Here is a 25,484-nt window from a genome sequence, read left to right as displayed (position 1 = left end):
TAATGCACAATACTAAATTTTCTAACAAGGGCCATAAAGCAGATTGTCCACATAGATACGGCTCATTCTGGAATATGGCGGCCCCTAATTATATTAATTATTAATAAACTAAAGCATGTCCGCTGCCGGCTGGAAGCAGTTAATTATGGATATGGTTTATTTATTTAATTTTTACAGAAAGTAGAGTCAGCGTCAAATAGTTTGTGACACCCAAAGTGTCCAAAAAGTTGGCATCATCATATCAGCCATAGGACGTCCACTGCTGAAGCCTCCCCTAGGCCTCCCCTAATGCTTTCCATGTTGCCCGGTTGGTAGCGGCCTGTTAAAAAGTTGACGTCACAAACTTATTTCAATGGTACAGTCAGCGTCAAATAGTTCGTAAAACCACAGAATAATAATAAGTACTACGTACAGAAGTTTTACTTCGCGAAGGTATTGAAAAAAATGTATGCTCAATGTCATTAACGATTATGGTGTAATTTAGCCTGTCTCAAGAGTCAAGCACCATTTTGTTGACAAACGTCAGTGATCGGCACTGCGCCGAAGCTATAGGGCTGACTTCGGTAAAATGATGTGACGTAAGGTGCCAAACTGCGGAAAATGGCGGAGGAAATATCATGAATTATCATGAATAATATTAACTACTTATTTACCTTTTAGTGTCTTGAGGCAACTTAAAAAAGTACATTCTGTGTTTTTATATTATTTAGGCAGTTAGGTAAATATTGCACAGTATTTAGTACACCATTTTCTTTATTTTCTTCCATCATACACAAGAATACGCGTGCGTGAGTCAATGTTCGCTCGTATGTGAGGCCTTGTCGAATAGTATCCTGCAGGTGGGCCATCGTGCGTGTTTTGTTTTCGATGTAAACTCGCGGAGATGAACAGGCCTGGTAAAACCCAAAGTGGCGAAAAAGTTGACAACATAACGACGTGCTGCGAAATTATTGGATACTTTGGGTGTCACGAACTATTTGGCGCTGACTGTACGTTAATTGAAAAGTCATATCGAAATAGAGCGTGTCGCTTAGGAGTCAGATTAAACACTTTTAGCTTTATTCCGATTTCTCAGTTAATAAGTTCTAAGAGTTATGGCATGTTTGTTTATTCATTATTTTATGAGAATTTAACGACTGAGAGAATTATATGTAAGTACCTAGATAAAATGATACTTTTATGTGCACCACCAAAAACAATTTCATATAAAATGTTGCCAAGACGAGACCATAATAATATTATTCACACCATGAAAAACTTATCAGATCTCATGTATATCCAAGCTTCTAACGCCCATATTCACAAACATTACTATGAGGTCTCACAGTGCGCGTGGATGCGCAGGGTGACACACGAACCAATCACAGAGCTCTATTCAATGCTGTGCGTTCGATTTGCTGCTTCACTTAAGTAAGTATCGTTTGTGAATACGAGCGTAACTTGCCCTAACTTCACAAACTCTACAGTTTACACTTTAAGTTAAAACATCTGGCATGGCCGTTTCATCACATGAGTGTACGGTGTTTTATCTTTTATTTTTAATCACCTTCCATTACGTACAATACTTTTTTTTATCCACAACGAGGAAGCTCTTGGCTGTATCTCACCTGATGGTAAGTAATGTTCTTAACGAAACGGCCAAGCCACATATTTTGACTAAGGTGTATATTTTGTGAAGTTAGGGCGATAATTTAAGCTACAAGTCACATTTCTTGTATATGTTTATCGTTTAAATCGTTTATTAAGAAATTAAATGTGTTTTTCTTTAAGGATATATTGGGCTTTCAAATAACACCAATATTGTTGGGGCACCATGATTGTGTCAGTAGAAACGAGTTTTCCTGTAAAACGTAGGTGAGTCGATTTTTGTGATGACCAGTGTCGTTGTCTCTCTAAAATGACGTTTATGACATATTTTAACCAAGTTAGAAATTTCACTGACGGGTCATCATACAAGGAAGTCGTTTAAGTGACAGCAACATATCGGCTGTCATATTAATTTGTCAGGCCACTCGGAACTTCGGCCAGCAATTGAAAGGGGTCGCAACGCTGTCGGAATAGAAAAAACTTTTAGGTAAATAAAATATTTCAATTTTTTTGCGACATTGGTACTTATTCCTTTTGTTTATAATAATGTGTTCAACGTTTATTTTTATTTATAAATTCATTACCATGGTTTAAATTGAAATTTAGTACACCCAGAGTACTTAAGTTTGTTGGATTATTGGGTTGTATAGTTGTTCAAATAACTTTGTTTGTTGGAGATAAATAGAATACTTATAATACACATTTATAACATGTCGTTCTTGGAATGTAATAAAACTACTCGTATAATTGCATGGCTAAAAAAAACTGTTTTTTTACCCACAACGAGGAAGCTCTTGGCCTGTATCTCACCTGATGGGTAAGGATGATGGAAGCGAGCTTCACCCGGAATCCTCAACCACGGAGGAACTGGCTATCTTACCTAGAATTACATGTATTGTGACTGAAAAGTTATAGAATTTTAATCAAAACATGTATTCAAATGTTTGAGATACTAATTAGCTTAGAGTTAATATAAGATTGTATTTTGAAACAGGCTACTGGTTATACCTTAGCCTTAAGCTTAACTTTCCCCGAACCACAAAACTGCTAACCAAATAAGTACAAAATAAATTCGTTAACCCTTTTTTGTCACACCAAAGTCTAAAACCAAGAACATTATTTATCAAACAACAGGCATTTTGTCCCACCAAAGTCTAAAACCGAGAAATTTTTTTGAGACAACAGGCTAACATATCGCAATTAGGGAACCCCTAAAATAAAATCGAACAAAGGATTCCGCTTAGCTATTCCCGGATCAGTCCAATAGTTCGTTTCCGAATGCCCGTAGAACTTTGTTATTAAAATCCTCCAATTTCCTCGTTTCACAGTTATTTTGTACGATTTTGCACTACGTCTGCATATTCCTCGATTTTTAGCAGAACATTGCTTAATGAAAAGTAAACGAATGTGTGCTGCAGTGACCAAAAGGATTATGCATTATCCAATATCAGTTCAGATAATGGCGACTCATCAAAAGAATATTAACTCAACTTAAAAACAGGCCAGAGTTCAATGTACATAGATTTACGCCCGTATTCACAAACATTACTATGAGGCTCACAGTGCGCGTGGATGCACAGGGTGACACGTTATCATGAACCAATCACAGAGCTCTATTCAATGCTGTGCGTTCGATTTTCTGCTTCACTTAAGCAAGCATCGTTTGTGAATACGGGCGTTATTCTTTTATTTCAGGTAACAATCCAGGCCATTTTTGTTGTTAACTATTACAACAAATTAAGCCCGCAATAAGTATCGTGATCAAACTGGAAATTTTTGAGAGATGATGTCATGTTTTTAATAGAGATCACGCCGGTTTAGTTATTTTTAAAAACTTTATAGACGTACAAGAACACATCAAACTTAATGCTGTGGTATCTTAAAAGTGGCACCAAATGGTTCGTGTAATTTACACTCGGCGCTGGCTAGCCAGCTCCTTTGCTTGAACTTGACTCAAAATCAAAATCAAAAATATTTATTCAGTTTAGACCACAAGTGGCACTTATGAACGTCAATAGAAAATAATAAAAAAAGAAAAGGTAGCCCTTATGGGGCACTTTACATGTCTCCTTATCTTTTGGGCCCTACCAGCGCTTCGAGACAAACATATGGCAAGTGCTGAGAAGAAACGCCGGAACAAACTCAGTCACCACTTATTGCCAGGAATTATCTAACGGTAAGAATAGTCAAATTTAAGTACATCAAATATGTGCAGACTGAACTGACCACGCATCCTTGTCATCAATATAGTCTCGAACCTTGTAGTACCCTTTGGACATAAGGGTATTTTTTATATGTATCTTTTTGTTTATTGGCAATTCGACAAGGTTGTGTGGTATTTTGTTAAATATGGTAATACATTTCCCCAAGAATGAATTACCTATCTTATGCAACTTAGGACTTTATAGAATATGTAAAAAAATACTCAAAAGTTTTTAAACAAGTTTGTACTATGGCAAAATCTATTTACATACGTGACAAAATTAAAAACTCTGGCAACAAAATTAAAGCTACTTGGAATTGTATTAATAAAGAAACTTGTAGAATTATATCTCGGGATGACACATTCGCGTTAAAAATTGATAATAAGTATATTAAATGCAATGATAAGGTAGCAAACGCATTCGAAGGTTACTTCTCAAATGTACCAATCATAACAACAAGCAATCTTAATTCATGTTCATATCAGGCAATGTCTCTTCTCGAGGGTTGTGTTGATGTTTGCAATAGCCCATTAAAATTTAGACAAATAGACCCCATAGTTATTATAAAAACTTTCAAAGAACTAAATATAAAAAAGACAGAGGATATATGGGGCATATCAACAGACATAATAAAACCCATCATTCCTCTTATAGCTCCCCATTTAGCTCATATCTTTAATGAATGTATTAACGAAGGTCAGTTCCCTACCCTGATGAAACATAGTAAAATCATACCATTATTTAAAGCAGGAGACAAAAGTGACCCATCCAACTTTAGACCTATATCGATACTACCTGCGCTCAGTAAAATATTTGAAAAAATTATTTTCAATCAACTACTGTCTCATTTTAACTTAAATAAACTGTTTCATGAAAAACAATATGGGTTCACAAAAGGGAAAAGTACGACCGATGCAGGGGTTGCTCTTATCAAACACATTTTCGATGCTTGGCAGGAGAAAAAAGATGCTATTGGTGTATTTTGTGACTTATCGAAGGCGTTTGACTGTGTTGATCATCAAACTCTGTTATTTAAGCTAGAACATTATGGCGTATCAGGCAAGGCCTTAAGCCTATTACACTCTTACCTCTCAGACAGATTACAAAAAGTAAATATTCACGGAACTAACTCTTCGGGCGCCCCCCTAAAAATGGGAGTGCCCCAAGGCTCAATACTGGGACCATTGCTCTTTCTGATTTATATAAATGATCTACCTTTTTATTCAAAGGACCTTTGTGAGATAGTATTATTTGCTGATGACACTTCTTTAATTTTTAAAACTGACAGGCGTCAGGAAATATTTGACGACGTGAATAATGCTCTTTCCAAAGTATTAGACTGGTTTACAACTAATAATTTGCTATTAAACGCAAAAAAAACCAAATGTTTAAAATTCACTATGCCTAATGTCAAACAAGTTAATACTAATATTACAGTAAATAATGAACGCATTGAACTGATAAACTCTACTGTCTTTCTAGGTATTACCCTAGACTGTAAATTACAATGGGGCCCCCATATTGCTGCCTTGGCGGGAAAACTTAGTTCAGCTGCCTTTGCGGTGAGAAAGATCAGAAACTTGACTGATATTGAAACAGCAAGGCTTGTATATTTTAGTTATTTTCATAGTATTATGTCTTATGGTCTTTTACTGTGGGGCTCAGCAGCAGACATAGAATCAATTTTCATTTTACAGAAAAGAGCTGTTCGGGCAATATACGGTCTTAAACCACGTGACTCGCTTAGAGAAGTTTTTAAAGAAATCAATATATTGACTGTGGCTTCGCAATACATATTTGATAACATTATGTATGTCCGTAAACATATACATTTATTTACTAAGAAAAGTGACGTCCACTCATTTAACACGAGACATAAGAATAAACTTGCTGTTCCATCATTTAGGTTGCATAAGATAGGTAATTCATTCTTGGGGAAATGTATTACCATATTTAACAAAATACCACACAACCTTGTCGAATTGCCAATAAACAAATTTAAGATACATATAAAAAATACCCTTATGTCCAAAGGGTACTACAAGGTTCGAGACTATATTGATGACAAGGATGCGTGGTCAGTTCAGTCTGCACATATTTGATGTACTTAAATTTGACTATTCTTACCGTTAGATAATTCCTGGCAATAAGTGGTGACTGAGTTTGTTCCGGCGTTTCTTCTCAGCACTTGCCATATGTTTGTCTCGAAGCGCTGGTAGGGCCCAAAAGATAAGGAGACATGTAAAGTGCCCCATAAGGGCTACCTTTTTCTTTTTTTATTATTTTCTATTGACGTTCATAAGTGCCACTTGTGGTCTAAACTGAATAAATATTTTTGATTTGATTTGATTTGATTTTCAACCTAAATGATGGAACAGCAAGTTTATTCTTATGTCTCGTGTTAAATGAGTGGACGTCACTTTTCTTAGTAAATGAATGTATATGTTTACGGACATACATAATGTTATCAAATATATATTGCGAAGCCACAGTCAATATATTGATTTCTTTAAAAACTTCTCTAAGCGAGTCACGTGGTTTAAGACCGTATATTGCCCGAACAGCTCTTTTCTGTAAAATGAAAATTGATTCTATGTCTGCTGCTGAGCCCCACAGTAAAAGACCATAAGACATAATACTATGAAAATAACTAAAATATACAAGCCTTGCTGTTTCAACATCAGTCAAGTTTCTGATCTTTCTCACCGCAAAGGCAGCTGAACTAAGTCTTCCCGCCAAGGCAGCAATATGGGGCACCATTGTAATTTACAGTCTAGGGTAATACCTAGAAAGACAGTAGAGTTTATCAGTTCAATGCGTTCATTATTTACTGTAATATTAGTATTAACTTGTTTGACATTAGGCATAGTGAATTTTAAACATTTAGTTTTTTTTGCGTTTAATAGCAAATTATTAGTTGTAAACCAGTCTAATACTTTGGAAAGAGCATTATTCACGTCGTCAAATATTTCCTGACGCCTGTCAGTTTTAAAAATTAAAGAAGTGTCATCAGCAAATAATACTATCTCACAAAGGTCCTTTGAATAAAAAGGTAGATCATTTATATAAATCAGAAAGAGCAATGGTCCCAGTATTGAGCCTTGGGGCACTCCCATTTTTAGGGGGGCGCCCGAAGAGTTAGTTCCGTGAATATTTACTTTTTGTAATCTGTCTGAGAGGTAAGAGTGTAATAGGCTTAAGGCCTTGCCTGATACGCCATAATGTTCTAGCTTAAATAACAGAGTTTGATGATCAACACAGTCAAACGCCTTCGATAAGTCACAAAATACACCAATAGCATCTTTTTTCTCCTGCCAAGCATCGAAAATGTGTTTGATAAGAGCAACCCCTGCATCGGTCGTACTTTTCCCTTTTGTGAACCCATATTGTTTTTCATGAAACAGTTTATTTAAGTTAAAATGAGACAGTAGTTGATTGAAAATAATTTTTTCAAATATTTTACTAAGCGCAGGTAGTATCGATATAGGTCTAAAGTTGGATGGGTCACTTTTGTCTCCTGCTTTAAATAATGGTATGATTTTACTATGTTTCATCAGGGTAGGGAACTGACCTTCGTTAATACATTCATTAAAGATATGAGCTAAATGGGGAGCTATAAGAGGAATGATGGGTTTTATTATGTCTGTTGATATGCCCCATATATCCTCTGTCTTTTTTATATTTAGTTCTTTGAAAGTTTTTATAATAACTATGGGGTCTATTTGTCTAAATTTTAATGGGCTATTGCAAACATCAACACAACCCTCGAGAAGAGACATTGCCTGATATGAACATGAATTAAGATTGCTTGTTGTTATGATTGGTACATTTGAGAAGTAACCTTCGAATGCGTTTGCTACCTTATCATTGCATTTTATATACTTATTATCAATTTTTAATGCGAATGTGTCATCCCGAGATATAATTCTACAAGTTTCTTTATTAATACAATTCCAAGTAGCTTTAATTTTGTTGTCAGAGTTTTTAATTTTGTCACGTATGTAAATAGATTTTGCCATAGTACAAACTTGTTTAAAAACTTTTGAGTATTTTTTTACATATTCTATAAAGTCCGGGTCGCTACTATAGGCTTTTCTACCATATAATTCAAACATTTTTTTCCTACTAATATAAATACCTACTGTAGCCCAGTCACTGAATTTAGTTTTATTGTTTTTAATAATAATTGTTTTCTTAGGAAAAGTTTTATTGAACTCATTTTTAATTAATTCAAATAATTGCTCATATAAAATATTTATACTACAGTTAAAATAATGCAAAAGTGGGACCTTATTAGATATTTGATATTTAAATTTGTCTTTCTGGGATGCAGTGACTGGTCTATATTCTATTTCCTTGCTCGATGGCACAAAATGGTGTTGAAATGACGCTATTTGACCGCAATGATCAGAATTAACAAAATTTATTATTGATTTCTCTAGCACTAAGCAGTTACAGAATATATTGTCTAAGCAAGTAGCTGATGTTGGAGTCACCCTAGTTGGTTCAGAGAAAAGATTTAACAAGTTAAAAGATTTGAATAAATTTAAAAACCGTATTGAAAGAGAGGAATCTTCTATTATATTGATATTAAAGTCTCCACATACAACTACTTTCTTTGAACTATTACACACTCTTCTAAGTACCTCTTCCATTGTGGTTTCAAATAATTCATAGTTACTAGATGGGGGTCTATATACACATACAATAACATAGTCGTCCAGTTCTGCACATGACAGCTCAATAGTTCGCTCAACAGAGAGAGATACAATATCTTTACGCTCTTTACATTTTAATTTATCATTGATTAATATTAGTGACCCTCCACGAATAGCTAACTCTCTAGTGAATGAACTAATAAGCTTACGCTGCCGCGTGTCTAGATCATTATAATACGCACTATATTGCACTGATGTACTATAGTCTGATATAGTGTCAACAGTGCACAGGCACAATATAAACAACATTACACCAAGAAAACTAGCGTCTGGCCTATCGTTTTTAAAAGCCGTTACCTGTATTTCCCGACCAAAATAACCATTATAATGTAACATGCTAACGTCAATCCTACGTTAAAACGCCGCCAAGTCGCGTTATCTAAACATTATTGCCGCAACTTGTCCCGGGCTATAACAGTTTCCCGTCCTTTATGAAAAAGAGGAAAAATCAGAGAAATTAAAGTTCCCTTGTTAAAGTAACTTTGGACGTAGAAACAGCATTTATAACGAAAACTTTCGGACATCTCTGTTTCATTTTCATTTATATGGGGCCAGTTGAATGGTACTAAGGTATTATTCTGGCTTCACGCTCTCTGAGTGGCTACATTAAGGACTTGTTTCGCTGGGTTCAGTAGGGCCACTTATTACAAATTTTAATTTCGAATCTAGACCATTAAAACTTAGTGACAGAAGATTGCCAAAGGCCAAATAGGTCTAGCTGAGTTTAGAAATCTATAAATCTGGTAAGTTTTTACCTAGTGGTGGCAGAATTGATTCCACCATACTTTTAACTTTAACGAAAAAAATAAGGTTTTAAAGCAATGAAAAATATTTTATGTCTTTATACCGCTTTAAGGGTTAAAACCCTGGCTTTGGTTTTACCACGAAGGATTCCAACCGAAAAGAAAGACGGGTTTGTGTGACTCACCAACATTTTGAATTCTCAAATTTTATGCCATCAGCTGTTAAAATCTGTTAAATCAGACTTAAATGCATTGATCGCCATCGCTGCACGCCGACTGATCGCGTTGGTTTGGCCGAACCTTTAATAAAAATAAGGCTTACAAAGGCAAACTGACTTTCAACCGCCTTCTTTTCAGTACCAGCCGATATGTTGTCCCGAAGTGGTGGTAGGGCAAGCTATATTGGGACTTGTATAATGCCCTGAAGAGGGTATACATACTAATAAACATTTTGATTTGAAAAGCTTTCAGAACTCAAAGGTACACATTTGGTTAAAGTATCTTTACATCTAACTCTACTATCTGATCGTTAGGTTGCTTGTAGTAATGAGGGTACTGAGTGCTCGGGACAAAACGACTTCGTAAGTATAAGTGCGTCTTTACGTTTGTTTGGATTAAATTTTGGTGTTATTAATTTGGATTACTTAATTAATTAAAGAATATAGAGTTTAAAATTTAAATAACTTGAAAAAATCGAATTGCCTAAGGCGGGAATTGAACCTACGCCAATTCACGCCTTAGGCAGTTTAATTTTTTCAAATTAGGTATTTATAATTTTAAAATTAGTTTGAGATGCAACTCTTAACGCTAAAAATTAAATAACTGACTAACAAGGCAAAGCACACGTGTCATTTCCCGACTCTCTGTTTTGGAATGTAATTGACTGTATAATGAATGTGTATTAATGTTCAATTAATATACCTACAAATCAAAAGTAATAACCCAGAATAATAATGTACTACGTTCGTTCGTGTCAGCCAAATGGCGTCCACTGCTGGACTCAAGGATTTCCATAACGATCGATCCTGCGTTGCCGGCATCCAGGTTCTTCCAGCTACCTTTTTTTTTCATTTATTATCATTTTACAAAGGAAGTTCTTAAACATATTACAATTAAATGCACTGGCATAAACCACTGAGGTTTGTTTGCAATGCTAGTAGGACCTACCTACTACATACTACACCTACACCAGATCGTCGGTCGGACGGTTGTGTACTACGTAATACTGTGGTAACGCTAATTCCATAGTACAGTCAATACATAAGATTTAACATTTTCATTGCAATTAAGCATATTACGTATTATAACTTAACATAATATTATTATAGTGGCGTCAAAGTCTATATATATAAAAGAAAGTCGTGTTAGTTACTCCACTTATAACTCAAGAACGGCTGAACCGATTTAGCTGAAAATTGTCCGGGAGGTAGTTTAGAGCCAGGAGAAGGACATAGGATACTTTTTATCCCTTTCGAAATTAAAAAAAAGTCTGCTTATTTATTGCCATTAAGGCGGAACAAAGTTCGCCGGGTCAGCTAGTTTTATAATATTTATAAGGTTCTTTTTAGAACATTGAAGCAACTATACTAACCCTTAGACTCACTTACCTCAAAAACAGCCTGAACTACTAGGCCATCGGATCTTGGAGAACTAACCTTGTTTACACAGGGTTTCAAAGAAAAGCACGTGAACAACTAAACACAATCCGAAGTTCCTTAAATACATTGGTAACACTAAAAGGTATTCCAGGAACGGATAAACTTCGTACAACCAAAGAATACTTGAGAACTAGACTTAAATTAAAAGAAAAACATCCAATTTGTTTTCATAGAATTCCTCAGTGTCCAGTGTCTGTTTTGACCTACCTAAACAATCAACAAAAACATCTCAACATTCAACAAAGTTGCCTACAAAAAGATGTTTTTGTGCGCTGGAAACCCAGCTTTACTTTTAAGCAGTTCAAGATTCACCCCACTTAAAGTATTAAGTGGTTTGGTCGACATGCTACATATTCTTATGTTGCTAGAGTAATTAAAAAGTGCTTTAGTTGATTAGTCCCGCAATTAACTAATATATTTTTCAGATACCGCTTAAACCGACCATTACAACTTGTTGGGGCCTTGAAATTTCTGTAATCCTACAAGCATTTGTTATAAATAAATAAATAATGTAGACCAGCACTGATATTTAGAGATTAACTAAGTAATTAAACCCATTTACATTTGCCAACCAACCAATTCAGTATGATACCTATTGTCTAAAGAATTTATTAGCCTTTTCAATTTCCTTATGGAAAATTTCGTGAAGCGGCAAAACTCTCAATGAAGCCAAGAAGGACGGTGAGCAATTAGCCGCCCCGTGACCCGGATAGGCACGTGACGCCTTGCAAGCCTTACTGGATACAATGGCTCCGCTATGCATGTGATTTTCTCAAAGGATTGCAGCAATGTATCGATTGAAACACTATGGATGCTAGTATTAATTAACTGGAGAGCAATTTTATTAATTGTAGTATAGTTAATACAGCTACACACGTACAGAAAATTTATTTATGCCTGATGATCACGTGGAATATATGCAAAAAAGTTTACGTGACACAAAGACGTAAAGTGTAGCGTCTATCTACACTAATATTATAAAAAAAGATACTCAATTATTTGTATTGAATAGGCTACGGATTTGAAAATATCTTTCACCATAAAGGTCATAGCACACTTATCAAAGAAAGGGATCAACACCGTATCGCCATTCGCACGCTGTCAACCGCGAGTCGAGACGTTTAAAGTCTGTTCGCCGAGAGTTGATAAATATTATAAAATGTCTTGCAATAGCGACTGTCGCTTAATTATCGCATTCTGTATGGCGGGCGTCGTTTGTCACAACGCGCACTGAGTACCATGGTACGAGCCACGCAGCTGTCGCACAGTGTTTTAGAAACCCTCAAAATCGGACATGATTAAGTTAATGCCATGAGTCGATAGCGTCTTATGTCTCAATCACAAGAGTGAAACTCACGTGTGCTCATTTTACTTGGTTTTTGAGAAAAAAATTGTGAAAGTTGGCCGTTTTTAAAATTCCTAAAAATGAAAAAAAATTTTTTTTTATAATTAAGAGGGTTTGTAAACTTGTGATAAAGCTGATTCGATTGATCATTAAAAGACGCATGTATTGTACTTTATTTCATTTCTACAAGTCAAGTAGTTCCAGAGATTTGAATTATTTTTCATTATTTAGACTTTATTTTTTTTCTTCCATCCTAAATGGAATCCGCAATTTTATTTCATACTGAACAATACTTTGGTATAGCCTCTATGTAGAAATATTTTTATCTTTTGTGGATCGTGTCTTGTACCAGAGATATATGAATTTTTTTTTTTTTTTTATTTTCGCCTGTACAATTTTTTATAGCAATGTTTCATATACGCATTGATATATAATCTGACGTTAACTATACTCCCATGAAGGGTTGTGTGTGGCACGGGAAGGGGTCCACACTCGTAGGGCGATTGCTAAAACCCATTTAGCAAATTAAATTGAAAAGAATACCTTTCTCTAAAGCAGTACTTTCATTACTTCAACCTTGCCAACACGAACACTAAGACACCGAAGATACTGGAGATACTGGAGATACCGAACACAGTACAGAGGATGAAAAGTCCATAATAATATAAACGACACAATGTATTTGGCACGGGAGACACGTATTTTTGACGACCAAGTCCCCTTGTAATTATTCTTTAAAACGCCTTATCATATTAAAATGCGTCGATGAAACATTGCTATAAAAAATTGTATAGGCGAAAATAAAAAAAAAGAAATTCAGATATCTTTGGTACAAGACACGATCCACGAAAGATAAAAACATTTCTATATAGAGGCTATACCAAAGTATTGTTCAGTATGAAATAAAATTGCGGATTCCATTTAGGATGGAAGAAAAAAAATAAAGTCTAAATAATGAAAAATAATTAAAATCTCTGGAACTACTTGACTTGTAGAAATGAAATAAAGTACAATACATGCGTCTTTTAATGATCAATCGAATTAGCTATATCACAAGTTTACAAACCCTCTTAATTATTAAAAAATATTTTTTTTCATTTTTTGGAATTTTAAAAACGGCCAAATTTCACAATTTTTTTCTCAAAAACCAAGTAAAATGAGCACACGTGAGTTTCACTCTTGTGATTGAAACATAAGACGCTATCGACTCATGGCATTAACTTAATCATGTCCGATTTTGAGGGTTTCTAAAACACTGTGTGTCGTCAAGCGCCCCGGCCGTCGGGCGGCGGCGGCCACAGCGTGACCACTTTTAGTAGATTTCTACTTTTTTGGTAGATTTGAGGCAAAGAGAACGATGATTTAGTAGTGCGAAATCGTTTAGTAGATTTTGGTAGATAATTGGTATTTTTAGAACATTCTTATAAATGGTAGTCCAAAATTAAATTGTAACCGAGCCGAGAATCCAGGCCAAAAAAAAAAGGCCAGGCCAAATAATCTACCAACTTTTTCATTATATCGACAAAAATAATTAGCGGGCCGCAATTTATAATGAGTTTAGAACCTCTGATATTTAATTTTTTTTATCAACTCTCGGCGAACAGACTTTACGTTAGCTGATAAGTGTGCGTTGCAGCACAAAGAATGACCGCCTCGACTTGATACGGTTCGGAATACGAATCCGTTTTCGGGTTGATAAGTGTGCTTCGTCCTTTAGAATCTTACGTTATTTCTACGAAGTTCGCCAATTCGCGCTACGATAGACTTCATGACATAGACCGAAATTGACGCTAGCTAGGTAATAACACACCGTCCTAGCCTTTGACTGATAACAGTTTAATACACCGCAGCTTCACTGAATAAAGCCGTATCTGAGAGCCCAAGATTAGCTGTCATGTGAATCAGAAATACATGACAGCTTATTGAGTTTTCATGAGCTATATAGTTTCTTAAAAACTTACTATTAAGGTTCACAATAATATTTAGGTCCACCTATAAGCTTTTCTTAAACAAATATGATTTCTGATGACAAGTTATAAACTTTCCAACATAGACCAAAATCCAGTGCAATTAGCATAGACCAGGGGTGGCCAACCGGTCGATCGCGACTATTAATCCAGTCGATCGTGGCAAGGCAAAAAATACTACATGATTGTGTACTAAACTATGCTGTTTCATTTAAGATTTCAAGAAGTAGATCACCCAGGGTTTCGTTAGTAAACAGTAGATCTTATGTCTAATCAAGTTGGCCACCCCTGACATAGACCTATACTTTTGTACAACACACCTTTGACTGCTAACAGTTTAATCTACCACAGCCTCACTGAATGAAGCCGTATCTGCAGCTCAAGATTAGCTGCCACGTGACGCCGAGTCGATGACTGCGACCTGATTGGATTCTAACCCTTGCTGGGCGATATTGTTTCTTAAAGACCCATTCATATGCTCAGAATTCCTGTAATTATCTTACTTCATTTATTAATCAGTCATAGTTTACCTTCGTTTATTAATCAGATCTCATTCCACGCTTAAACCACTAACTAAATGTAGACAGTTTTACACTCAGGGAAAACATACTATCTACTTATAGGTAGTTTTTTTTTTATCCCAGTTCTTGAAAATGTCTCCAGTCTTTCTCTCATAAATGCAAATTCGGGCGTTCAAAACCGCTGGCAAAAGCTAGTTCAGAATATTTTTGAAACGTTACCTCAAAAAAAATTACATTTGGATTTTTTCACTAGTAAAACTAACAATGAAAACAGCGGATAGCCATGGAAACAGCGAGTCCTAGATTCGATTTCCGGTCGCAGTTGAGAAAGCGATACACTAGATTGGATTGCGTCTGGATAAGGGAGACCTTAGGAAAAACTATCAGCCTGTGAAGTCAAGTGCAAATTATAATCAAAACCAAATTCATGGCAAGGGTTTTACCCTATGCCCTATACCAGGGTTGGCGAACCAATGGCACGCGTGCCAATGATGGCACGCGACATAATATTTTGGGCACGCCACCAATCACAAATTCAGTAATTCAATAGTAAATAATGTGTTTTGATTATGAGCTATCGTATTTGCCGTCATCAGTTAGTGCCACTGTAGAGTAAGGTCGTGTCACTCACCAGTGGTGCCACTTGATAGCATTAGGTGTTAATTTAATGGCACGTGTCTATGACTACATCAAACATTTTTTTCTGAAAAGTGGCACGTTGAGACATAAAGGTTCGCCATCCCTGCCCTATACCATGGATATAGAAGAAGTGGAAACAATATTTTGTTCTTTATCACATAATTTTATTTTGTTATTTCTCATAATGTTTGTGATATAAATGTAATAAAAGTTATTCTATTCCAATATTATATCTTTCCCTTTTTTTATTTGCACTTTAAAGCTCTTTATGTAGTTAATCGTAGTAGGATGCGAAAGTTTGTATGGTGTACCTTACACGCAAAAATGTTTGTTACTCTTTCACGCAAAAACTGTTCAATAATTAATTTATCTAGTTTAATGCCTGGATTACGAAGTAATTCTCTGAACTCGCTACAATAATAAAAGCTTTCATTGGTTGAACTTATTTCGGCTTTCACTATGTATTTATTTGCTTGTATATGTAATATTTAAACCACTAACAGAAAAGACTAAGTAGGTATGTTTGAGAATGAATATATTTTCGAGAAAAGTTTCGTAATTTCGGGACTACGAGGTAACTGCCTACGTGTGTACCTACTAATGTAGTTAGTATAGACTATTTATGTAGGTTTTTTAGCCTTATGTGCCGTGCCGTATTTCTAGCGTACCTACTTATATTTATATTTAATATCGGCCTAACTTTACTTTAGCTTGCTTAGGACCGGCTAAGTCTAATAAACTAGACCGAATAAACTTAACTAGATCAATTAATAATGTGAAACATGAAATAGTTTTGAAGTTTTCTCTAACAAAGTTCTGCGCCCCTTCAACAGTTTTAGGGTAAGTCACGTGCCAAAATATGTATAAAGTAAGTAAGTCCGTTTTCATCGGAATTTGATCCTTATTACAGCGGAATAAATTAAGAAGTATGTACAATAGTGTACATTCATATAAGCCGAATAATTAATTTGTACCCTACGATAGCAATTAATTTATAGTACGAGGGAAAAATAATGTGAGTTATTACTGTAAGTTAGAGTTGCAAGCTAAGTATGAAATGTCGATAAGTCTATCGATAGTTTTATTCCATAGTACCTAAATGGCTGTTTTTTAGCCGGATATCGATATCATAGTCCTACATACTGTTAATTACAAGAGTTATCAAAATCATCGTTAGGAATTACTCGAGTCCGGTGTACCTACCGGGAAAACGCGGTAAAACCCAACTGACAGCTCCGAGCTGTCAAGATGACAGATTTTATTTGAACGTCTTGTCATAACTCCATGGTTAAGGAAACAGCTATCAATACAAATGTAAGATTATATCTTTAGTATTGATTTAAGCCAAATGACGTTCACTGCTGGACAAAGGCCTCCTCCAAGGTTTTCCACAATGCACGGTCCTGCGCTGCCCGCATCCAGGCTCTTCCCGATGATTTAAATGATTGCTCTATCAATTTTATTGTATATCTACTATCGATAGTATTTTAACTGTTCTTAAAGGTTATCGATAGTTTTAAAACACTACTGTAATGTAAGTTAAATGTACGTCGACTTAATTTTGGGGTTCATAATATACGGTCCTACATTGAATACGTAGGTGCTACTAATCGAATATTCTTTGGAAATTATGTAATTAACTACATTTGATATTTCTTTTTATTTAACTTTATCCACAGCTGCTTGTTTTGCTTCGTATAAGTAGATTTATTTATTTGTGTCTGTTATGATAATTAAACATCGGTTGTATCATTACAGATTGTAGTCCTCAATGTTATGAATAACCTTTATTTATCTACAACTTCAATATTTAAATATTTTTATTTAGATTACACATTTATCTTCATGTCTTATCATCAAAGGCAAAACGGTAATATCCATTTGGGACATTTTGGTATTTGAAGCTAACTTTAGCGTCATATTTTTTTCTTATAATTTAGTATTATTTCCTAAATTGCTCGAAATTAGTAAACATTCAAATTAACTAATACTCACATGGCTCAGTGTTACCTGCTGGACTCAGAGGTATCGACTTTAATACAGTTCGACTCAGAGGTTGCGGGATCAAGTCCCAGGTAGGGCACAAAAACTGTAAAATATACCTGTTTGTTGTCAACTCGGGACACTCCAGGATTCAATCAGGATAACGCACCAAATTTGGGCAATACAAATTGATAATAATCTTTTTTTATTAAAAAATAATAATAAAAAAAATAGCTTTTTAACTAACTAACTAGCCTTAACGGGACGTCACACTAGGTACCTTTAATTTTCTACACTACCTCATGTGACATGTAATAATATTTTAAATCAAAAAATGTATTAGATGCCTAAGGCCCGATTCGACCAAACTTTTATCAGAGAATAACTCCTGGTATAACTGGCACATTGACAGTTTCAGTATGGGAAATAATATGTCAAATATATAAATGACACGATTTATTCTGAGATTAATATTTACTCTTGTTTGGTCGAATCGACCCTAAATATAGCAGCTACAAAAGTGTGACACGTATGCCAAATTCATTAGGTCTATAATTAAAATTACGGAAATCCGCTCTGAAACTTTTTAAAACCTATTTCCGATACAGAATTTCGCGTATCAAAGAGCCTTAATGGCGGAGCAAGTCGACCTAATTTATAATGCTTTAGCTGAATTTTATCTAGACTGGAACAGGCGAATTACTGCTGCCCGGAAACCGGGCTGAAAGGACCGATAACTTTGGCCTGCCCTGTATTTTTACCTTTTAGCGCAACCCAAATAAGGTAAGGTTATTTTGTAAATAATAAATTATTATTGGCTTTCAGTTCGGTAAACGTTTACCAATTTGTAACGTAAATATTCATGTAGTAGTTAGGTATCTTTATATTTATACTGTCAGCCCGAAAGTTTGTGTTTCTAACTAGGTACTTTAAAAACTATTTGACGAATTTGATAAACTAATATTAACATAAATGCTATAAAATAAGTTACACTATTTGACATTGAAATTATTTCAAAAATAAATTCATAAATTACCCCCAAAGGGATTCAAACCCGCGACCGTATCTACCTTATTATCGTTGAAGCAAACAAACATGCAACGCACACACTAAGGCCCAGAACACACGGAGAAATCGGTTTCAAACTGGTCGCGTTATGTGTGGTCTCTCAACGGACGCTATGGCAGAAACTTAGATGCAACTCAAAAGTAACTAGAAGTTGCAATTTCGTTGCAGTTGCGTTTCACCGTGTGTTCTGGGCCTAAATGTTACATGTTATAAAGAATCATAATTTTGTAATATTTAACCTCTCTGTTACCTAAAGCTATTTTTTTCAATTCTACAAAAAAAATTATTTTTATTAAAAATATTTATTAATAATATTTTATATTAAAATATTTTTTTACTAACTTCAAAACAGTATAGAGCACTTCATAAAATATAACCTTTACAAGGTGCACTAATCTCCGGTTTGAACTTGATATGAAAAGTTCATAGTAGAAAATGAGCGAACTAGTACTTTCAGAAACTGGGGGTATAATACCTAAATCGTTGTACAAAGTTAATTTCCAAACCCACCACTAACCTAGTACCGTAGTCGCACAAATTAAACAATATAAATGGGAACTATATACCAATTTATATCACCTGTTTCTATCTGGAGCGGCAGAATTAATGTACGGCCGGAGGACTGACGGACGCGCCGGGCGACCGATAACTTAGGCCTTTTAAACCTAAGGGATATTTATGGTGGGAAATCTGTATAATCTATTCTAATATTACGGGTATAGAGAGGAAAGATCGGATTGTTTGTTTGCATTGAAGGCTCTGATTCTTCTGGACCGATTTGAAAAAAATATTTTACTGTTAGAATCCTATATCATCGCTGATAGACATACGCAATAGAATAATTCCAAAAAGGTTCCATTCCAAACTTTTTTGTTATAACACAACTTTTTTTTTACTTTTTTTTTTACATTTCTTGCAAATAAAAAGTTTTCTATTCTATTCTAACGAGGAAACTCTTGGCCTGCATCTCACCTAATGGAAAGTTGAAATAAATTAGGTATTTACTTCGGTATATTTCAAATGCGGACATTTGACACCTCATACCCTCATATCAAACTCCGAGACAGCTTTTTAATTCTTAGGCTGGGTTGCACTATCTTATTTTAACTTGGACAAACGTCAAAAATCTGTCAAATTCCATATAAAAAACACCGGTTATCGTTAAAGTTACGGTCAAACTTAGTTGGTGCAACTTAGCCTTAGACAGTTATCTGGTCTTATTTAAATGTTGGACTAAATTAAGTGGCTGTTGGTTCGATTCCCATAAGAGATAAATAATAATTATTAATGATACCCGAAGTTATGGACGGTCGTAAATATAAAGATAAGTGGTAGCAATCACTGTTTGAGCCTTTATTATCGGTGTATGAGTACATTATTATGTCACGATCATTAAGTTTATGTGTCAAATAAGTATATAATATCATTTTATCACAAACTGTAGGTACTAAAGTGATGACCTAATTCTCGGAATTGTTCTCACAGGTTTTGTGACAGTATAACTAAACGCTACTAAATTAAGTTCTCCGAAAATTAAATTAGGTGTAGTCTCAATGTCTTTGTAAATTAATAGTGTTCATATTACACATTTAACCTAAAAATAAAATGTAGCTACGTTAACAAAATACAAACACAAAGTCATTGTCTAATATACGAATATAACCTGGCTATAGGTCTCATGAAAGTTTTAATAAAACTTCAACAAAAACTAACAGAGTGGAAGAAAGCAGGAAAATATTGAGAGCAAAAGTGTAAGAAAAACTTCAGTCTTTCAATAGCTTTGAAAACGGGAGCTTTCGATAAAAATGCATATAAACAACTTTTTAAAACTTCCGCTGCGCTGCTTCGCGCCCGACGGTCGTATTATAAAATTTTATAAAACTATTGGTTGCTGTTTCACTCTGCTATCATATTCAATGGAAAACAAAACGAATAAAATTCAGTTTATTCTTGTACCGTACTGTTTGCGAATTGGTCGAAAATGAAATATGTATGAAGCATTTACGCTATAAGTTTTTATTCGGAAGAGTATACGTATGTTTATTTAATATTTTCAGTCTTTTTTATGCATAACAAGGCATGTATTTGACCACAGTCACACCTGGTGTCACTTAACCAGGATGCAGTCTAAGATCTGCCCTGTTAGTGCCTATTCAATTTCAAAAACTTAATTCGGTAATAATTAATTCATAAATTGAAAATACACAATAAATAAAATCGGTTAAAACAATTGAAACGACTTACCTTCAACGATGTTATAAACACAAATATTAACTTCTTCTGGAACTCACGAGCGTTTTTGTTTTAAATTAGTCCGGGTATATTTATTTCAAACACACTGTCTCTTCGAAAATCCATTGCGTTAAAACAATTCACTTACGGAATACCCATTTGAAAATCAAAATAGTGCGGAGCATACACTCTCGGTAACACGTGACAGTCTGTAACGTAGTTCGTGATCGCGAGCAAAATTCGTGGCAGGCGTTCGCTCGCCACCGCATCTACGGCACGACTGAGCTTCAAAACGCCGGAAAGCGCTGTGAAACTTAACGAATACAGGGGCACTAGATAAGGCATCTGAAAGTTTCACGCTTCAGAGCTTTTGGACGCGATAAATAATTGGAATTGGCTCTTTGATAAGATACTTTTTGTTTAAAATTAAGATAGGAAACAAATGAAGAATCAATTTCAAAAATTAACAGTAAAATGTACGATAATTTTATTCAATAAATAACAACATTTTGACTGCAATACGCAGATCAAATTGATTGCAAAAATACTCGCACGTAAGTTTGAACGATTTCACAACTACCGCAGACCACTGCGAATCAATTTACGAACAACCATATTCCGTAGGTAAACGCGATTAATCTGTAAAACGAAAATGAAATTTTTGTACTCGATGTATATTTCATTTGTTTGTGACGTTACCGGAGGCAGACCGCTCGTGTATATTTCAGCGCTCATTTCAGGCTGTGTGCACGCGGCTTTATGTTAATATTTAACTACAGGATTAAGGCCCTTCCAGTAAACTATGAGCGAAGGCTAAACGATTGAACGTTTAAATATGGAAATAGTCTTGAAAGTTAGAATTAAAATCGAATTACGATGTTGAATTAATTGTAGTTAATATTATATCCGATTGGAGAAATGATGATTTCTTATGTCGTTGTAGTACGAGTTACGTACCATGTATAATGTTAAAATTTATTTTTTCCTCTTTAACATTGACAAATTCAGAAAAAACTGCTTTAGTAACAATAACGGTGAAAAGTGGGTCGGTTCGATATTTCGACATTCGATTCCCGTAGACCTATAAACTTTAAATTGTTGTAATCCCAATAAATATTACACTAACACTTGTATAATAATTTATTTGTCTTAGCCACTCACATAAATAAATCTAGTTGTTAAAGATAACAAAATGGATTCAAATTCGTTTTATTCACAGAAATACATGTTTATATTTATTAAATGGCTGTAAAAGCATTGACCTAATTCAGATCCCGATTGTGATTACTTAATTTACCAAAAATATTTTATTCTGACCAGCTGCACAAACTAAATGACTATTCCCACCTCTCGTTCCCACCACTGCAACTCCTGTGTAGCCAGGATCTACAGCTTGACCGCCACAAAAACCCAACCAATGAAGGTCAAGTTTGTCCCGGGGGAAAGTTAAACTGTCATTGGACCCGCAACGAAATTAATCAGAAGAACATAGGAGGAGTTCGAAATTAAGGTTCGACTTCCCTCCATTGCAAAGCGGATGACAGGTGACAAACAAAGGTTTAAAACCTTTAAGAAAAAGATTATGCACCACGGACAATAAATTAATTAAATTAAGGGGGCCTATCTTATGAGCAATTAGCAACTACCTGACAATAATATTTTTCACAAAATCGCTTAAAAGCACGGAAATTTTTCCTTGTCGCGACAAGATCGGTGTAATAAATTGCGGAAACAGATGTATGTTGTATTGAATTAAGCATTATATCAGCTGCACAAACTAGTATATTATCAGTAATAATGAAAGAAATAGTATAATTAAAATACACACACTGGGGATATGTACGACTATCCATCACCACGCGGACCCTCTATGTCATTATAATAATTAATTCATTAATGTGCCGCTGGAATTTCTTTGTCAAAACGTTAATTTCTATTCTCTAATCCAGCTACTATTCGTATGAATCCAAAAGTCATTAACCTAATCAATGGAATCTATACTAATATAAATCTAAAGAGTTTGTTTTTTAAGTTGTTGAACGCGCTAATTTTATGTACTACTGGTATTAGAAAAATTGTTTTGGTGTTGGATAGCCCATTCATCGAAAAAGGCTATATCATGGCTGTATATAGGCTGTATCATGCTTAAACAAATAGGAGCAGAGCATCAATCAATAATGTTGCGAAAACGGGAAAACATATTCAAATTATTTTCACGCATACGAAGTCGCGCCGAGTGAAATGATAATAATTGTAATAATAGGCTAGTTTCCTAAAAAAATTTTTTTGGTCCGTCATGTTTAATATCAAAACTATACACGACCAGTACGCATATGCTGCGTACTGCTCGCGTATACTTTGTAGTGACTTAGGTCAATTATCTTACTCCAAAATATACATCGCCAGTACGCATACGGACTAATCACGTATGTATTGTAATAAGTGCGTGATTACAATTTATACGCGAGTAGTTGCATGCTAGTCATTTTGTCTTATTGACCTCTCTTTCTATTACATATTAATTCATATCTGCGTGTCTACTTTAAACATTGAATCATCTTTCGACACGTATTATGCCATAGAAAAGATATTTGTTTTGGGGCTGATATTTAATTTTCACCAATTCTCGAATAACTCTTAAATTAAGAATTATGTAGGTATGGAAATATGTCAAAATGATTTTGTTCTTGAGATAAAAGTTAATAAATAAAATAAATAATAAATAAATATCCTTAGACATTTTACACTGCGCTTCTAGTCCCAAACTAAGCAAAGCTTGTACATAATACTAAGTATTAAACATACATACTTAAATACTTTTTTTTTTGTAAATACATACTATACATAGAAAACACCCAGTCCAATACAAACAAATATGTTCATGCACACAAATGTTTGTACTGTGCGGGAATCGAACCCGCTACCTCCGGAATAGTAGTCCGCTTCGAACCACTACACCACCAAACGGCCGATAATACAAACCTAGCATTTAAAGTCTCGCATAATGTATTAATAATGCACGTTGAACTTTCTTCTCTCACTCTCTCTCATTTTAAATGAATTTATGATTACACTAATAATTGTTATTTAATTTGAAATCTACCTAATCAATTTAATTTCAAAAACCACTTACAATAGTGTTAAAAATCTAGATTTATTATAGATTCAGTAAAATAATAATATTTTATGTAATAATATCGAAAAAATGTAATTTTAAATATAATTCCATATTTTACTAAATCAATATCTACTAAACACACTCTAGTCAAGTGTAAGTGGTGTAGTAGAAACTAATCGAGTATAGTTTGGATATGACTTTTTTTACTAAGCTCTTCCAAACTATACACGATCAGTACGCAAAATTCGTGTATAGTTTGGAGTCACAGATTTACAAACGGGCACTACAAAATATACACGAGCAGTTTCCTATGGGTGCGTTCTGGCCATGTATAGAACGGAAAGACGCCTCTGGAACACAGGACGTAGACTACACTGTTAAACTGCTCAGTACGGCTAGCACGAAAAACTTTCGAGTTCAAAACGTTTGCGTACTCGAATCGCCATCATAAGATTTAGTAAGAAAACTACAACAGCGCCATTGTGAACGTGTCGTAAAGTGAACTTAGTACTCGTATGAGATGTGGTTGCACGAAACTTATTTTGAGAATCAAAATTGTCACGTTATCGTTTAATTCGAAGATTGAGTATCGAATTTTATCGAATACGCAAACGATTCGAAGACGAAAGTTGTTCATGCTAGAAGTACAGACAAGGAGAGAGTATAATTATCGATGTGGGTCATTTTATTACGGTTCTACTATTTAGTAGAGTACTAGACCTAGACTGTTTGAGCTTGTATCTTATACGTAGTTAATAAGTTTTCTCTACCTCAAAATCAATTTACCCCACAGCGGGGTACAGATTACCCCGGTCTCCTGGGGAGTTAGATTAGGTTAGGTGTGATGTAGGTGTAATATTGTATTACTGATCGTGTGAGGTATTTAAAACTTTCTTCTTCAAACTTAGGTTACGGAAAATGGAAGGAAAATAAAGTTAATTAGAAAACAATGCATTGCAACAAATAGATCTACAGAGAAATAAGCTTTAGACTTTTTGGAACAGTACACGATACTGATATTTTTTAACAATACTTGGGAACTATACGCAATACTATTGACCCATAACAAAACTTATTATAATTTGGACCCTATTAGTGCTTCGAGAAAAACATACATTATACACTAAGGCTGAGTTTCACCACCTTATTTTAACCGTAACAATAACTGGTGCTTTTTGTACGGAGTTTGACAGATTTTTGACGATTGTCAAAGTTAAAGTAAGATGGTGCAACTCAACCTAAGAAGAATGCACTGGAACAAAATCAGTTAACACTATTATACAAACGTACGAAACTTTAAAGGGCTTGTCACACTGAATGCGATCTGCGGTCAAGTCAAAGTAATCACACATGAAACGGGCTGCGTGAACCTGAATGTGAACCTGACCGCAGACCGCATCCAGTGGGGCAAATCCTAGGATTGATAAAAACTCTATCAAGGCGAGAGTCAATAAGCACTTACAGGGCAGATAATAATATTATGTACCATCCTATACATCAGGTGCGATTGCGGTCAAATATCTGCCTTGTTCTGCATAAAAAAGCCTGGTATTTTAAAACTCAATGGTTTGTTTAGGTACCGTTCCAAATAAAGAAAACAATAATACGCATTTTGTGTATTTAATTACCTTGTAAATTGTATTTACTAAATTAAATTAGCTACAAAACTTTGAGCAGCATCGCCCTTAAAAAGTTATTTCT

General features: G+C 34.8%; 1 protein-coding gene across 1 annotated transcript in view; it reads right to left on the bottom strand.

The window, feature by feature from the left end:
- LOC135077979 (connectin-like) overlaps positions 1-20,933 on the bottom strand; it is a 71,139-nt gene extending 50,206 nt beyond the window's left edge. The window contains exon 1 of the mRNA XM_063972518.1: positions 20,678-20,933. The gene's annotated coding sequence lies outside the window, so the exon portion shown is untranslated. The remainder of the gene's footprint in view (positions 1-20,677) is intronic.
- Positions 20,934-25,484: the final 4,551 nt, after the last annotated feature.

Source organism: Ostrinia nubilalis, chromosome 14 (assembly GCF_963855985.1).
Source record: "Ostrinia nubilalis chromosome 14, ilOstNubi1.1, whole genome shotgun sequence".
Classification (NCBI taxonomy): Eukaryota; Metazoa; Arthropoda; class Insecta; order Lepidoptera; family Crambidae; genus Ostrinia; species Ostrinia nubilalis.
The sequence above is the reverse complement of the archived record's forward strand: the minus strand, read 5'-3'. Positions and strand labels throughout refer to the sequence as shown.